At 40.3% G+C, this 16,915-nt stretch overlaps 1 long non-coding RNA gene across 1 annotated transcript in view; it reads right to left on the bottom strand.

Moving 5' to 3' along the window:
* The window catches only part of LOC149246959 (uncharacterized), a 44,718-nt gene that overhangs the window by 9,424 nt on the left and 18,379 nt on the right, over window positions 1-16,915 (bottom strand). The gene's annotated exons all lie outside the window — the stretch shown is intronic.

The following is a 16,915-nucleotide window of genomic DNA, read 5'->3' as shown; positions in this document are numbered from 1 at the left end:
TACGAACAAACAGAGCAACCTGGGAACCAATCATGATCTGTAGATAGTCAGTGTCAGTAAAAACTGCACACTGCAGTAGCGGTAATCTTTTGACCACTTGATCAAATAGTATCGAGATGTGTCTGCGTGGGCAGATGACAACCTGAGTACATACGACATGCGAATAATCCAATGCGGGATTCCAGGTAAAGGAAGAGCCAAGCCATTGCAGCAAAAGTCAAGTAAAACACATTTGTCATTTGAACTCCTTATACAGAAAAAATTGACTAAGTTTTTGGATGCTTGGATTACTTACAAAGTTCGTCATCATACATGGGTTTCTAATTTAAGTTCTGCACATAAGAAATCCGGGGAAATTCGCTTATGCATTTATTTCATAAACTTGAACCGCTCATGGAATAAAAACAACTATCTTGTGCCATCATCAGAACCTGTGTTGCACGCAGTATCTGAAGTAGTAGTGGTGTCTTCACTTAAAGGTCTTTTGGAATACCACCAGGTTCCGGTAGTGAAACCTAGTAGCCTTATATTGGTCCGTGAGAAGCTTGGCACACACACACGTCGTCTGCAATCAATTGACAGGAGGATCAAAAACCTTCCTGTCAATGGCCAAGATCTCAAACATTACTTTCAGTGGGCCAGGCCGTGCCCCGTGCCATGTACATAGTTTGCTTGTTGCTTGTTGTTTTCAGCTTGTTTGCTTTGCTTACTATCTTTGTTTTTACTTTGTTTGTTATGCTTACTATTTTGTTTACGTTTGTTTTGTTTTCTTGATATATTACTATTTTTGTTTCCAAAAATAAGTGCTGCCAACTACTACATTATGGATTTTGAATAGAGTATGTGGCTGAAATTTGAAGAGACTTGTGACACTGTAGCACTTGGCGAGTCTTGTGTTCGTCTTCTCTGTGCTTGGTTATAACCTTCGGCCGATGAAGACTTGACGAAAAATATGAACCGTCTACAAGGGAAGTTTTGGTCCAACCATGAACCTGTGTCCACACTAGGAAGCCCCATGCCTATACTCAGCCTTCTTCTCTGTGTGTTCAAGCTCATCCAATGAGTAGAAACGGAGAGGGGGAAAATCTAAACGAGAAAACCTATGTCAGAGGTCTTACATGCATCTCTAAAGAAACAACCTCTTCTGCTCTCAATAAGTCGAGATCCCTCTTCCGCCCCAAAAATAAATAAGTGCCTATGCACAGTCCTCTTGAAAAATTCAAAGGCGAAAGAAGAGAAAGGCTTCCTGTGCAGAGAGGTAGAGCACGCAACTCCGCTAGGGTACTGACCAAGCCCGCTGGTAGTGGAGCAATGTGTGTGTTCCTGCATGACTTTGTCGAGGTACTATCCAGGCCTGCTGGCAGCAGAGCAACACCAGAGATGAAAACTTATACTCTAAAAATCTTCAACTCGCGAGCTAAACTACCCTTTCCGGATTCGAAACATTGTGATCAAGCTAAACTTTTGATTGTGTTTGACTGAGTTGTAAAAAGGTGAACCATGTATGCCCATGGGGTAAGTGGGGAAGCCGAAGTAACCCACACAATGATTCAATACTCTCCAAAAGACCAAGGCCCTGTGCTATCAATGAACCAAAACAGAGAAGTTGGAGTTCTACCAGTGTGTCGCCAAGTGTTGTAGCGGATAAAACCACCCTCCAAAATTTTGGCCTGCACCTAATTTCGGAGCCTCCCTTGAGAATTTCACTTGATGACTACACACACTCAGTTCACTTCGTGATCTCGTGTGTCTTTTCATCTGCCTTGCTTGTTCATTTCACCCAAGTTTTTGCATGTTGATGTCAAATTCATGCTTGCGACCATCTTTTGTTCATGCTCAAGGTTTTCACTTTGTGTGTACATGTTGTGCTCACTATGAAAACATATATCGCACTCACACACGGAGTCACATTCATTGTCGCATAAGCAATGTCACGGTCAATCAACGATCAATCACAAGTGTTGCACTTGTCGCTTACACCATCGGTCAGTCATGTCAAAAATGTGTGTCTAGATGGTTTGATTCATCTCGTCATCGAGTCATGTAAGTGTGTGTTTGCGAGATCATATATGCATCTTTAACTCGTTCACACACTTAGTCATTTTGTTGAAGTTTTGACGACCGGACTCCTCGCTGATAGTCGGACCATCACCCCACCATCAACTTGATCGACTATCACCCAGAACAGTGCATAAGCACCAAGCAAATCATTTCAAGTTGCGTTGCCCACAAGAAAATCAATCAGCCTTCATGTTGGTCAACCAGAGAGTTTGACCTAGCAGCCACCCCGGGACTGACTCCCCTCAAAAACTGTGCAGACAGGTCAGAAAAACACCCAGTGCCTATCCATGTCTCCCTCATAAAATTACGCAGTTTTTCCAGCCAGTCCTCCTGATAGTCGATCGACTGCTCACCAAGAAAATTGTGCAGTTTTCATGACCAAGCCCTTTGCTGCCCAACAGTCTGCTCAGCTCAGAAACTACGCAGAGGTGATCAGCAGGCCACCCTCCCAGCATCAGCGCAGTTTTCCCCGCTAGTATCTCCCGACAGCGGAATGACAATTCCCCTCAGGAATTGCGCAGTTTTCACTGCCAGTGACCCAGCAACTGACTGCCAGTTCCCTCCAGGAATTGCGCGGTTTTTTATGCTAGTGACCCAGCAGTTGACTGTAAGTTCCCTCCATGAATTGCGTAATTTTTGCTACCAGTGTCCCGACAACTGACTGCCAGTTCCCTCCAGGAATTGTGCAGTTTTAGCTTCCAAGTTCCCACTGCTCGCTTGTTCTGGAAATTGCACAAATTTGGTCTGCCTAGCCTTCCCGTAGCGCGGACTGTTCCTCTCAAAAACTATGTAGTTTTGTCCTGCAACTGAGCCAGACCCCGCGAAAAGTCACTGTCGATCTGAATTTCCCATCTTCATCACCCAGTGACTCTTGCGCAGTTTTCATCAGCAATGCCCAGAGCCTCCACCCCGCCTGGCAACCTTGTTACCTCTCCCAATCACCTGCATCCTAAATGATCATGTATCATAGTATACTAGGAGGTTTTTGGATTTGATGTCATCTCTTCATGAGTGACTACAGGTACAGGTACATAAGCATACATGGCACGACAACGAATAGAATGAACAAAGTGAGCACATGTAGAAGGACAGGTTCACCAATGGGCGAACAAATGATGCATGCGAAGAGATGTGCTCGCGAACAGATGATCATGCAAAGATGTGTTCGCAGACAGATGGACAAGAAAACATGTAAGATGTGCTCACAGAAGGACGGACGGACGAACATGCACCTTTCATGAACAGACGAACCTGTCAATCCTTCCAACATACAAGCAAGGAGCAACGTGCAAAAACACCATCAAGCAAACCAACGACCATCGAAGACTCCATGCACTTTTCCATGCGGAGGTGAAGTTTTGACACACCATGAAGACATCCATCACTAAGAAGCACTGCAGCTCGACATGCACACCAGCAGCAGCACGAATGTACCAGCACTGTCATGTCGAGTCATGTCATGAGTCATGTCTTCCACATATCTACTATGGGCCTTACTGTCAATCAATGTAATGTAATTTGAAAGTCCAAGAGACCCACTTGTTGTACAAAGAGTCATGTAAAGTCGAAAAGTCATGGAAGTCAAACAGTCATGAGGGTAGTCGAACAGCCACAAAGGTCAGTTTCACCCTTGGCTATAAATACCCCCTCATTTGTACATGCAAAGGAATTTTCACCTCAGCTCCTCCCACATAGCCTTGAGAGTCTGTAATATTTTATTTGAGGAGTAAGTAGTGGCTCCAACGCCTTGCCCACAGGGTTGGTGATGTATGGTGCAATGATGTGTCTTGGAACTTTCACTTAATTCAGAAGTGTGCTAACAGGCTAGCACGTTTTCACACATGTATTGTAATTGTTGTAGGACTAATCTTGGACACTTGTAATGAATGTTTCTTTAACCTGTGTTTAACACTTGAACTCTTCACTTGTTGTAATACATAATCTATTGATGAAAATGTGTTGTATATGTTTTTAACGTTGTCCAATCCATGGTGGCTACCTCCCCGGACATCAGACAGACCTTTCACATAAAACTTGCTATAACAACCGTTGCATTTGCACGGACTCATCTGCTAAGTGTTGTACATGTTATCTTCGCTTGTGTGTTGTGATTGTCGCATCCATATGGATTGTTCCTCCAGAAGTTGTGCATGTCCTGTTGTGTTGTGTGTTCCTAACAGAGTTGGGATTCCTCTCAACCGACTTGGGACTCACTCCCACCCTCTCCCTCTACAGTGAAAGAACCAATGACACAAGTAACACTAGCAATCACCAGGCACGTGAACCTCACTTCTCGAAGACAAAGCAGACAACTCTCTTGTGCTGACAAGCAAGAGTTGAGGCAAATTCTTAAGATAATGGCAATCGGGCCATCATACAGGATGGGACTCCCACACCAAATGGTGTGAGGTCTAGTTGGGACTTCATATCGGGCTAATCCCCTGAATGTTCGTTGGTCCAGCACTGTCAACAGAATCTGAAATAGATATAGGTTCCATGGTTTTCTTACAGCTTCATAGTTGAAGGATCGTATCTTCCATCGGAAAATCATTGAATCAAAATATGTAAACCAAATTGAGGAAGAGGGTAATGGATAAGCCAATGGTTGTGTGTTGCTACAACTTTCCTTTCACAAAATATTAGCCACATCGTCTCGAAGCTTGAAACCGACTTATTCAAAGATAGAAAAAAATGAAAGAATGAAACTAAAGCATGAGAAAGAGAAAAGATGTGATGCATCTAACTATATGCAACCTAACCTAACCTAAACAATTCAAGACCAAATCATGTAAAGTGGAACTTCCAATTCAGCCACATAATCTGCTCCCGACCTCCATATCGAAGGATATGATCGTGTAATGTCAAAACAAAAAGCAGTGCAGTGAACAAGAGAAATCGTGCAAGCATTTGCACTGACCAATGTAGATAGGCAGTGAAACCACAATTGTGTATTACACTTGATTTCTCTACCAAATGGGGAATTTCACAATAGCAATAATTATTGGGCCTATGACCATATATGACTCGAAGAAACACATGCAAGTACAAGCCATGAGACATGGGCTGATACTGAAAATACTCTTCTAATGAAACTGCAACAGGATCATGGAAACAACCTTTAGGGAAAGATATACAAGAAATACTACACCAAGAAAAATCCATGTCACAAGCCATGTCATCAAGTTGACCACAATCCAAGTTGTCGTGCATGTGTGATTCTTTGATGGATGATGTAAAAGATTCATTAAGATTCTTCCCCGCTTCTGGATTACAGATTTTGGATTTGGTTGAAATGGGATGAAGTGGTGGCAGCTCGAACGGACTCATCTACTAAGTGTTGTACGTGTTATCTTCGCTTGTTTGTTGTGACTATCGCATTTGTGTGGATTGTTCCTCCGGAAGTTGTGCACATCCCTATTGTGTTGTGTGTTCCTAGCAGAGTTGGGCTTCCTCCCAACCGACTTGGGACTCACTCCCAACCTCTCCCTCTATAGTGAAAGAACCATTGACACAAGTAACACTAGAAATCACCAGGCACGCGAACCTCACTTCTCAAAGACAAAGAAAACAACTCTCTTGTGCTGACAAGCAAGAGTTGAGGCAAATCCTTAAGATAATGGCAATCGGTCCATCATACCGGATGGGACTCCCACACCACACGGTGTGAGGTCTAGTTGGGACTTCATACTGAGTTGATCCCCTGAATGTTGGCGGGTCCAGCACCGTCAACAGAATCTGAAATAGATACAAGTTCCATGGTTTTCTTACAGCTTCACAGTTGAAGGATCATATTTTCCATCGGAAAATCATTGACTCGAAAGATGTAAACCAAATTGAGGAAGAGGGTAATGGATAAGCCAATGGTTGTGTGTTGCTACAACTTTCCTTTCACAAAATATTAGCCACATCGTCTCGAAGCTCAAAACCGACTTATTCAAAGATAGAAAATAATGAAAGAATGAAACTGAAGCATAAGAAAGAGAAAAGATGATGTGATGCATCTAACTATATGCAGCCTGACCTAACCTAAACAATTCAAGACCAGATCATGTAAAGTGGAACTTCCAATGCAGCCACAGAATCTGCTCCCGACCTCCATACCGAAGGATATGATCGTGGAAAGTCAAAACAAAAAGCAGTGCAATGAACAAGAGAAATCGTTCAAGCATCTGCATTGACCAATGCAGACATGGAGTGAAACCACAATGGTGTATTACACTCAATTTCTCTACCAAATGGGGAATTTCACAATAGCAATAATTAATGGGCCTGTGACCATATATGACTTGAAGAAGCACATGCAAGTACAAGCCATGAGACATGGGCCGATACTGAAAATACTCTTCTAATGACACTGCAACAGGATCATGGAAACAACCTTTAGGGAAAGATATACCAGAAAGACTACACCAAGAAAAATCCATGTCACAAGCCATGTCATCAAGTTGACCATAATCCAAGTTGTTGTGCATGTGTGATTCTTTGATGGATGATGTAAAAGATTCAGTAAGATTCCTCCCCGCTTTTGGATTACAGATTTTGGATTTGGTTGAAACAAGATGAAGTGGTGGCAACTCAATAGTCAAATTAAATTTCCATCCATGAGGGTTGAAAAATTTTACGTAAAGAAAATAAGTATCCCTCAAGAGGGAGTCAACATCCCGTGTGATAACATGAGAGATAAAATTATACAAAAGAATCATGAATTGACTAAAATCATAAATACTAACATGGTGACAAGAACCTGACATAACCATTAGCGTCGGCTGAAGTGTCCTACTCGCCTGACTTAAATTTGAATTCTTAGAAAACATGGTCAGCGACTTCCCAAAACAAGATCCAATATTTAACTCATGTGATTCAACAGAGGGTAGAAGTTCAAGACTACTACAAAAACATTCAATGATAAGTGTGTCATCTTCTTGATCGAAATGAGGTATACCTGAAAGAAAATATTCAATCATCGGGTCAGACTCCTTTTAAAACTCCTGCAAATCCAAATCTTCACGTAGGAACAAAGATTCATCCACCTTACTTGAACAACCATAACCATATAATTCAGAGAGAAGAAAATCATTCGGGCCATGATCATCCAAGGGTTCATCTTGATTAATGGGTGAAATATTGATGAGGGGAATATCAAGATTTGAAGAGGGTTGATTGATGAGGTCAGATGAATCACCATCGAAGGAGAGATGTGAAAGAAAAAATAAATTCTTCATCTGCATGATGGTATTTTGATTCAATAATGGGTCTAGATCTAACATACGAAACATCAAAGGGAGGAGGACATGGGACAAAAATCATATATGGTTCTTCCTTCGGATGTTGAAATTCTTCTCGATCAGGAGAATCTGATTCAAAATATTTCCTTGACATCTAGACTAAGAATTGAAACTTCTCATCCAAGAACTACCAATCCACTTGCTCATACGGAAACTGATAACAAAGGTGAAGGAACCAATCAGCAAAATGTTCAAGAGATTCAGTCAATTCGATTCTAAGTTGATCTATTTCATCAATAACATCTTGATATTCATATTTATCAAAGACTCGATGAAGCTCGTTAACCAAGTGATTGAAATATGTGATAGAAGCGATGGTTAGAGAATAGCACCATTGATTTTCACGACCATCCAATATAATGGTAACCAACCATGCAAGGATTTCTTCTGAATAAACGCCATTCAAGAGGCAAAATTGAACAAATTCAAAAACATAATCAAGGATGTTGTTTTACCCTTGCCATCAAATTTCAATCGTGACAAGTTATGTAAAAAGTATACGGGGATTGAAAGATCTAAAGCTTTTGTAAAACACCTCATGATGATGATCTAGGATGAATTCATTCAAGTAAGAGATTCAAACAGACTTCACATGCTCAGTTTGTCATCTTCCCCTCTCTCTAGCGCCAAAAATGTTGACGGTGTTGGATGTCGCCAACATTGTAAGGGTATCTCCCTGATGTGAAGTCCCAATTAGACCTCACACCGTTTAGTGTAGGAGTCTCATCCAGTCATACATTTTGGCCACCATTGAAATGGTTTTCTAGGATATGCCTTGGTTACAATCGGACATAAGAGAATACAGTGCCTCTTTGGGTCAGCAAGAATGTGAGCTTTGTGAGACACTCAATGTAAGGTGTACGAGGGAGACTTGCATGGATGGTGTGGGGAACGAGCCACTGGTTAAAAAAGTAATAGTATTATCCTAAAAGGGGGCCCTGGGATAGCGAGAAATACTTTTTGAGTACCTACAGATTAGTCCACATAATAAACAACAATCATTAAAGCATAAAAACATCCATTCAATAACAACCATAACTAAGCAACGAATTAGTTCATTAACCTAGTATGTAAATAAAGCAACATATACCATAAACATAACCATAATAGTCCAACTATATCTACGATACATGTATGAAGGAATGTCGGCTCATTAAGATTTTGATTATAAGTGTAAGATCTAAATTAAATTCTTACATGAATGAAACATTGTCTCCAATAGTGGAACACAAAGCCACGACTTGCTTATCCAAAGAATAATCTATCTCCTATGTAGTACAAGAGAAGCCAAGGCTAAGCCTCCCAAAAATCCCTTTTTCTTGAGTTTTGAGGAGCTATTTATAACAAACACAATGACCTTTAAGCTTCTCATGACTCTTTGACTTCTATTACTATTCACATTCTAGCATGATTAATTACATTCTAATGTGTGGTTTTTCATATTACACATGTGCCCCTTGGACTTCATTACACAACATTATTACATAAGACAATTTACAAATGAGACAGTGGCCTAATAAGACAAAATTGTTAAAAGGACAAAGATTGATCAAATGGATAAATCATTTTCTTCTTCATGGAGTTTGTTTGTGATGTAAGTGTGCCATGCTTTGAACTCCTTTGTGGTGTCTTCGGTCCGGTCTGGAAAGTCCCCTTTGTAGCACATATTCACTTCTAACGTCTTCATCAGTATGTTCTTGGAGCTTGACTATACATTATTCCACAACCATGAAATTTTCATGTGCACTTTGACTAATGTAAAGGCATACTTCTGAATAATGTCTTTGGTTACCTCCAAGCCTTCATGTTCTGTTGCCTGCTTGATTTATTCAATATATTCTCTGATCTCCTGGAAGATGACCTCCTTGCCTCTGATTGCTTCAAGAGATCCAATGGCAGGCATCTCATGCTTTTTTGTAAGAGACTCAAACCCATTATGCAGTCAGTTGTAGGAAGCCATAGTACTAACCGATTGTGCTCCAAGATGAGAGTAATTATGTAGGTGGAGTATCAAATGAACTTTGTCTATCTCAACGGAAACCTTGTCTTTCCTTTCCAAATTTGTGGAGCATCCAAATATTTGGCAACACACTCCTGCATCTCGTCAACTGCTATGTTTGTTATCTTTAGGAGTTTCACCATTTTCTGTGCATTCTTTTGAATGTCAATAAGAGAAGCCATGATCTGTTGTATAAGTATCATCTCATCATATAGTCGTGTCATAGTATCCTCCATTGGCCCCAACTCTTCTAGCATGGATAACCGCCATTCCACGGCGTTGAATTTCTTTGATGACAGTGGTTGGTTCTCCACTACAACATGTTTTACCTATTTCTTTGTCGCAGCAAGTTCCATTCTTAACCTAGCATTCTCACCCAATAAGTACTTTGAGATATCCTATGTCGTTGTAGCGAATGTAAAATTTGCTACCATAACTTCCCTCAGATTTCTTCTAGTGTTGGCAGTGATCACCCTTTTTGTAGACACTGAGACTGGATTCTGAGGATCTTGTAGGAAGTACATGTGCCTTTGTGCATACATCCATGACTCGGTTTGTTGGTGGAGGTGTAATCCCCATATCTCCTAATGGAAGATGACCACCTATGAGGGGATTCTCCCCTGGAATACCTGGTTCTTCCTCTATTGGTTGGATAGTATCTTCATCCTTGAACTGCTCTTCTTCCAACTCCTGAGTCAATTGTTCTGCTTCCAATATTTGTCTTGCTTCATCTTCTTGGGGTTTCCTCTGTTGCTCTTCTTCTATCTTGATTCCTTCTTCTTCTACTTCTTCTTTCTCTTCAAGCAACTCATCCTATTAGCTTCTCCTCTCCTCTTCCTCTGCTTCTCATCTCTCCTACTCTGCTTGTCTAGCCCCTGAGCTAAAGTAATCAACTTTCCATTTCTTGTTGCTCTCGCCTATCGAGGAATATCTTATCCTTTTCTTGGGAGATAGTTTCCTTACTTGAGGTGTTATCTCCTCTTTTCATTTCTTGTCGCTCTCGCCTGTTGATGAATATCTGATCCTTTTATTGGGAGATAGTTTCCTTACTTGAGGTGTTATGTCTTCTAGCATGGCTAACCGCCATTCCATGGCATTGAATTTCTGTGATGGCAATCATTGGTTCTCTGCTACAACATGTTTTACCTATTTCTTTGTCGCAGCAAGTTCCCTTCTTAACCTAGCATTATTACCCAATAAGTAATTTGAGTTATCCTATGTCGTTGTAGCGAATGCAACATTTTCTACCATAAGTGCCCTCGGATTTCTTGTAGTGTTAGCAGTGATCACGTGTAGACACTAAGACTGGATTTTGAGGATCTTGTAGGAAGTACCTATGCCTTTGTTGTACGATCCTCTTCTTCAGTTGATCAAAAGTTACGCTTCATACATCCATGACTCGGTTTGTTGGTGGTGTAATCCCCATCTCTCCTAATGGAAGATGACTTCCTATGAGGGGATTCTCCCCTGGAGTACCTGGTTCTTCCTCTATTGATTGGATAATATCTTCATCCTTGAACTGCTCTTCTTCCAACCCCTGAGTCCATTGTTCTACTTCCAATCTTTGTGTTGCTTCATCTTCTTGGGATTTTCATTGTTGCTCTTCTTCTATCCTGCGTCCTTCTTATTCTTCTTCTTCTTCTTGCTCTTCAAGCAACTCATCCCATTGGCTCCTCCTCTCCTCTTCTTCTGCTTCTCGTCTCTCATATTCTGCTTGTCTAGCTACTGAGCTTAAGGGATCATCTTTCCATTTCTTGTCGCTCTTGTCTGTCGAGGAATATCTTATCCTTTTCTTGGGAGATAGTTTCCTTACTTGAGGTGTTATCTCCTCTTTCCATTTCTTGTCGCTCTCGCCTGTCGATGAATATCTGATCCTTTTCTTGGGAGATAGTTTCCTTACTTGAGGTGTTATCTCCTCCTCCTGCTCTTGCAAATCTTGAGTTGGTGGAACGTGGAGTGAACTGGGTGTCTTCATTCTAGCATTATACCAATTCTTTATCTTCTCACCTTATGTTGTAGACATAGATGAGTACCTTGTATTATGACCGATCATTTGACAATGTTGCCTGACAATTCATTTGGGATCATATCCATGGAAATATTTGGTGGCGAAGTGTAGGCGATCCAGCTCATGTATATATGTTGTCGTAGCCTTGTGGCTCTTTAATTCATACAATCTGATCCTCAATGGAAAGATAGGCTAAGGGGCTTTCTTCGTCCTATGAAGAATTCATGATAATCCCTTGTCTAGCTGATTAGCAACTTCTTGCATGACCACTTTGCTAGTCACATATCGCGGCATAAGATGAGGGGATATCTTACAACTAAATCAGATGATGTATGTGCCCTCTCAAGCTACAAACCAGTCTACGTTGATATCTCGAAGAGACTCCTTCACTTGATCAGTCATGCAAGGAGGATCGATCTCAAAAATCATGTGAAAGATTACTACAAAGAAATGTTATCTAATTTTTCCTATATGCTTTTGAAGCTCAACTTGGATAACACTCTGCATTGGAAGTAAACTGGGAACTTCTCCTTAGGAGTCCAGTTCCACTTCATCCCGGGAACGTGCACTATGCACAGATTCCATCTAAGAGAAATGCAGACATGTAGAATTTTGATGTCTAGTTCGTTTGGAAATATGCTTTAACCCGTCCCACTGGACGCTGTAACTCAAATGATAGGAAATCAACCCAATTGAAAACTTTTCCATGGGTCACTACTATATTGAGCATGTATATCCAGTTCTCTTAGAACACCTCAGCGTTCTTAAACCCATATAACCGATAATACATAGCTATTAGGTACTAATAGACATCTCTGAGAATCTTCGTTGGATACATTGTAGATGGGTGATGGAGGAATTTGGTTGGCTCTCGACACCATGCTTCGAAAACATCAGTAGTGTCAAGCGTTGCCCATCTTGTGTAAAAATCATCATTGACTTATTTAGTGGGCTTGAGTATCTTATAATGTTTGCATGTCTTCACCAATATAGGTGGCGCGTTGATCACCACTCCTGTTGCGTAGCATAATGTGATAATCATCCATGTGTGTAATGATCCATTCAATTACTTTTGCACATGGCATGACTAGCGATCTACATACGATCCTGTGCATCCTGGACTTCTTGATATTGATATATGCATGCAAATCTTCTAAGTCCCTAGGAAACCTCTCCTGCATGAATGTGTTGTATATTTTTCTCCAAGTGACTTGTGTGACTTTATCAATGAAGCATTGAGTATCTGCATATATGGGAACATTGGACCTTGTAACTTCCACAAGTTCATCAGCACTTTCTTCTGAAAGTTCTTTGGAGATCACTTTGCGAGGCGGCATGTCTCCAACAGATGACGACAAAGCGGCAACACGTGTAACATGAGCACCTATTTGCGGCAACACACTCATGGTGATAGTGTTAGCTTAAAACAACCTAACTATGCAGCAATACTTGTAAATCAGTTCAAAAGCCATTATAGACAATAGATCATGAAAAATTATGAACGACAGCCTAAACTAACTTGCATGCAAGAGAAAATACACATGCAAACTAGGAGGGCACACTTTCAAAGCATGAAGGGGACATGCATGGTCATTAGGGGCTTCGTAGTGCGCTCATGCGCTTAAGAAAGGAAGAAAAATCAACAAGGGCGCATTATCGCACCCTCAAGGGTCAAAGGGGGAGAAAAATAGGCCTTTAGGTCTTCCCTATGCGCCCATGCGCACAAGGAGATAAAGAGGGTGCATTCTCACATGCCAAAGGGAAGAAGGATGAGAGAAACAAAGCTTCAAGTCTTCACAATGCACCTATGTGCCCAAGCAAAGGAGGTCGCATTGTAGCACATCGAAGGGTCGAAGGGAAAGGCTTTGTGCCTTCATGATGCGCTCATGCACTCTAAGGCAAAGAGGGCACATTGTAGCATTCTAAAGGGTTGAAGGGAAAGGCTTCGTGATGCGCTCATGCACTCAGGAAGAAAACTTGGTCACACAGGGTGCAATTTTCAACGATGATGGAGCTTCGAGCTCAAAGAGTGTGATTTGCCTATTAGAAGCTCAAGAATAAGTTTAAACAATAAAATTCGATGATCAAATGAGGAGAATGATCTGCAAGGATTTATAGCTATTGCCGCATGCATAGTGGAAGATGGAAGGTTTCAAGAATGTGAAGAGTTTTTTGCATGCGACAGTGGATTAACACTTGCAAGATGAAGATTCAACAAAAATGCTAACAAAAAAACTGTAAAACAAGTGATCAACAGCAAGCAAAGCAAGATTTGATAGTGAAATCATGAAAAACAGTGAAAATATTGAGCATGCAAAGTTGTTGCATTAGTTGATGAAGAACTTCTTGATTCCCCAGTTATGCATTCAACTCAAATGAAATGATTATGCAAGAATGATTCACTGAGTTTATTTAAAGAAATTGACATGCAAAATTGATCCATGCATGAGTGCCTCTTGTCATCGCATGAAAGGGTTAGTTAAGGGGAGTTAAGGGGGCTCCTATTTTCTAGGAGTGCGCCCTCATGCAACAAGTTGGCTCATGTATGCAATTGTACAGGGCGCATGTCTTCGACATGAAGGAGTGCGCCTGAGTAAGGCGCTACTCGGGCGCACTTGCTCGGCCTAAATGAATGTGCTCAAGGAGGGCACACTGCTTCAACTCGAAGGAGGGCGCTCAACTCAAGTGCATGTCTTCGTCAACTTTAAAGTGTGTTTTTGCTTTTGTGAGTGATTTTCTTGCTTTTTGTTTCTTTTCCCCGCTTTTGTGTGCTTTTTTTAGTGTGTTCATGGCAAGAAGGTGAGTTTCTAAGTCTAGAAAAATTATGAGTTCACATAACCATAAACTTACTAAATCAAACTCTTTTAATGGTTAAGTGACGACGCTTAAGAAACATTGACTTAGGAGGACGCGGCATTAGGAGAAAACACAAAAATAACAAATCAAACCACATGACGACACAAAGGGGGCTTGAAACGACAATTGGTGTAGGCTCCAAAATTGACATAAGCAAAAAATTTGGAGGGTCGTTGTCGTAGCAACAACACATACATAGCAACAAAATTGGTGCACACAAAGACATCACATTTGATCCCAATTTTCATGATTAAAGAATGAACCAACTTAACCCGTTTGTATGGCCATTAGGCTACAACATACCCTTGAATTGTACACGTATATATATATATATATATATATATATATATATATATATATATATATAACCAAATAATTCATAGACATACCCAACAAATTTTGCTAATGTTTTGCCATTTGGCCCATGCAAGCCCAATGTTGTGACCTGGGCTATGATACCATTTGTAACATCCCCAATGACCCAATAGGGCTTTTCCCTATCCCTATGATTCGACCTATGAAAAATTTCACTTGACTTTGTACCAATACCTTTGATACAATGAATAATTTGTGCCCACCAATGCACCCCATAACATCCCAAAGCATTTATTTACTCTATTCCCATCTTTATATGCTCAATGCACATTAGCGTACAATGCATCCTATACTTATATATTGCAACACATGTAAGTGTGGAAACACTTATAATTTGCGAGCATCATGAACACAATAAATTAACAAATCAGAGAACATTTAAATAGAACACAACCTTTAATTTGAGAAAAGCCACTTACTGACTATAGAACTTTGATGTTCCATCGAGCCATAGACCACACTGCTCATAACCTATCATCATCTAGTCACCCCTCCATTGGGGCTTTGACTTACCTAAAGCAAGGTACCAAACCCAACAACCTCCCACCAACAAACTCATATCCCCCATTAGCCCACACAACCTAGCTAGTGCACCCTCTTCTTTGCACCTGCAATCCATGGGGTTGTGCCACTACCCTTCCAAGGTTTCTAACTCAGTGAGCCAAGGATGTCCCAAAACACTTTGGTTATCTAGAAGTTTCCAACTGCCCACAGGGTCTTCCAAGTACCCACTGGCCTCGCATCGATGAACCTATACCCTTAGCGCCAAATCCTCCTCAGAGCCTACCAAGGTTCCTCGTGTCATAAGTTGTCCCCTTCATTTCCCCCTTTGGGAAATTTCGTCCTCTTCCCCTATAGCTAGAATGATGTCTTCCCCTTGTACACTAATCCTCCTAGTGCATGTCCCTCCTTAGATAGTTGGCATTCCCCAAAGTCACTTTGGGGACTTGATGTAAACACACATGGATTCTTGATTTAGGCTTTATTTTAGTAAAAGTTTAGTTACCTAGGCTTAAGCCTTTCAACACTTGGGCCCCTCTCAAACTCATGAACTCAAAGCCCCTAAACTCATTTGTCTAACTTGGTCTACAACAACAGTGTGTTTTATTACTATGTGCATGATTTCTTATTTACGACACTAGGCTCCTTGGCCTAGAAGCATATAAACATCGGCCCACATGCCTAAAACACGTGCAAGAGCACATCAGCGCCCAAAGTAGTCCTAGGCTCACCAACCTAAACATAATGTGTACATCAAATGCGAGGGTCGCCTTATGGGTGTTACATTACCACTAAGCTAGCTCAATCGTATGTCTAAAACTTAAGAAAACCACATGAATTTGGAAAATCTAGGCAAGAAAAATCATACATTCAGCGATATATCACCCTTGCAAGGATGCCTTTGAGGTTGTTACTCGTTGGAAAATAAAAAGCATAGTGGCATCATCAGTCCCTCATACAAACCTCCCTTTCAATTAAAAGTTGTCTTTCAATCACTTTGAAGATCTACAAGAACCTAATAATAACATAATTTCATATGCAACTCAATACAAAAGTTGCCCATCTAAAAAAACCTCTATGCTTATAATAAACTAGCTATTTTTAACGATGATCTTGTTTTATGCATGATAATTAATAACCATCACCATATACCATTTTTCGACCTAAGTAATTTGCAGCCTTCCCTATATAGTTCATTATATCCTTTCATTATTTGACATTAATCTATGGGGCAAAGACCAATGATCCTTTCATATTAATTTAGTCACAGAATCAATGACGCCAATCAATTTGATAGTGATGCAATTGAAAATAAATCAATAGAATGTCAAACCTTTTAGTTCATTATATCTTTTCATTATTTGATATTAATATATAGGGCAAAGACTAATGATCCTTTCGGATTTATTTATAGTCCAAAAATCAATGATGCCGGTCAATTTTGATAATGATGCAATTGGGAATAAATCAATAGAATATCAAACCTTTTAAGTATAAATGTAGTTTTGTCAAAAAATAATAATAAATTAAAAAAACAAAAAAAAAAAAAAAAAAAAAACAAACAAACCTTTACACTCTTCCATAAGAGTATTTTAAACTTCAAAATTAAAATCGAGAAAAATTATAATTTATAGACCATTGGTTAGCTAACATAACTCTATTATTCAAGCAATCCCTACCCAATTACAACATAAATCATTATATCAAAATCTGAATCAAGTATTGAATAAGAACATTCGGGAATATAAAATTAAAAGAAAAGCGTAATATTCATTATAACTAGAGCCAAAAAAGAGATTCCCCACAATGAGAGAAATAGTACAACCCACA

This window comes from Pinus tabuliformis, chromosome 7 (assembly GCF_031772625.1).
Source record: "Pinus tabuliformis cultivar Carrire ecotype Pingquan chromosome 7, CPIR1, whole genome shotgun sequence".
NCBI classification, from domain to species: domain Eukaryota; kingdom Viridiplantae; phylum Streptophyta; class Pinopsida; order Pinales; family Pinaceae; genus Pinus; species Pinus tabuliformis.
This window is presented reverse-complemented; position numbering and strand designations above follow the sequence as displayed.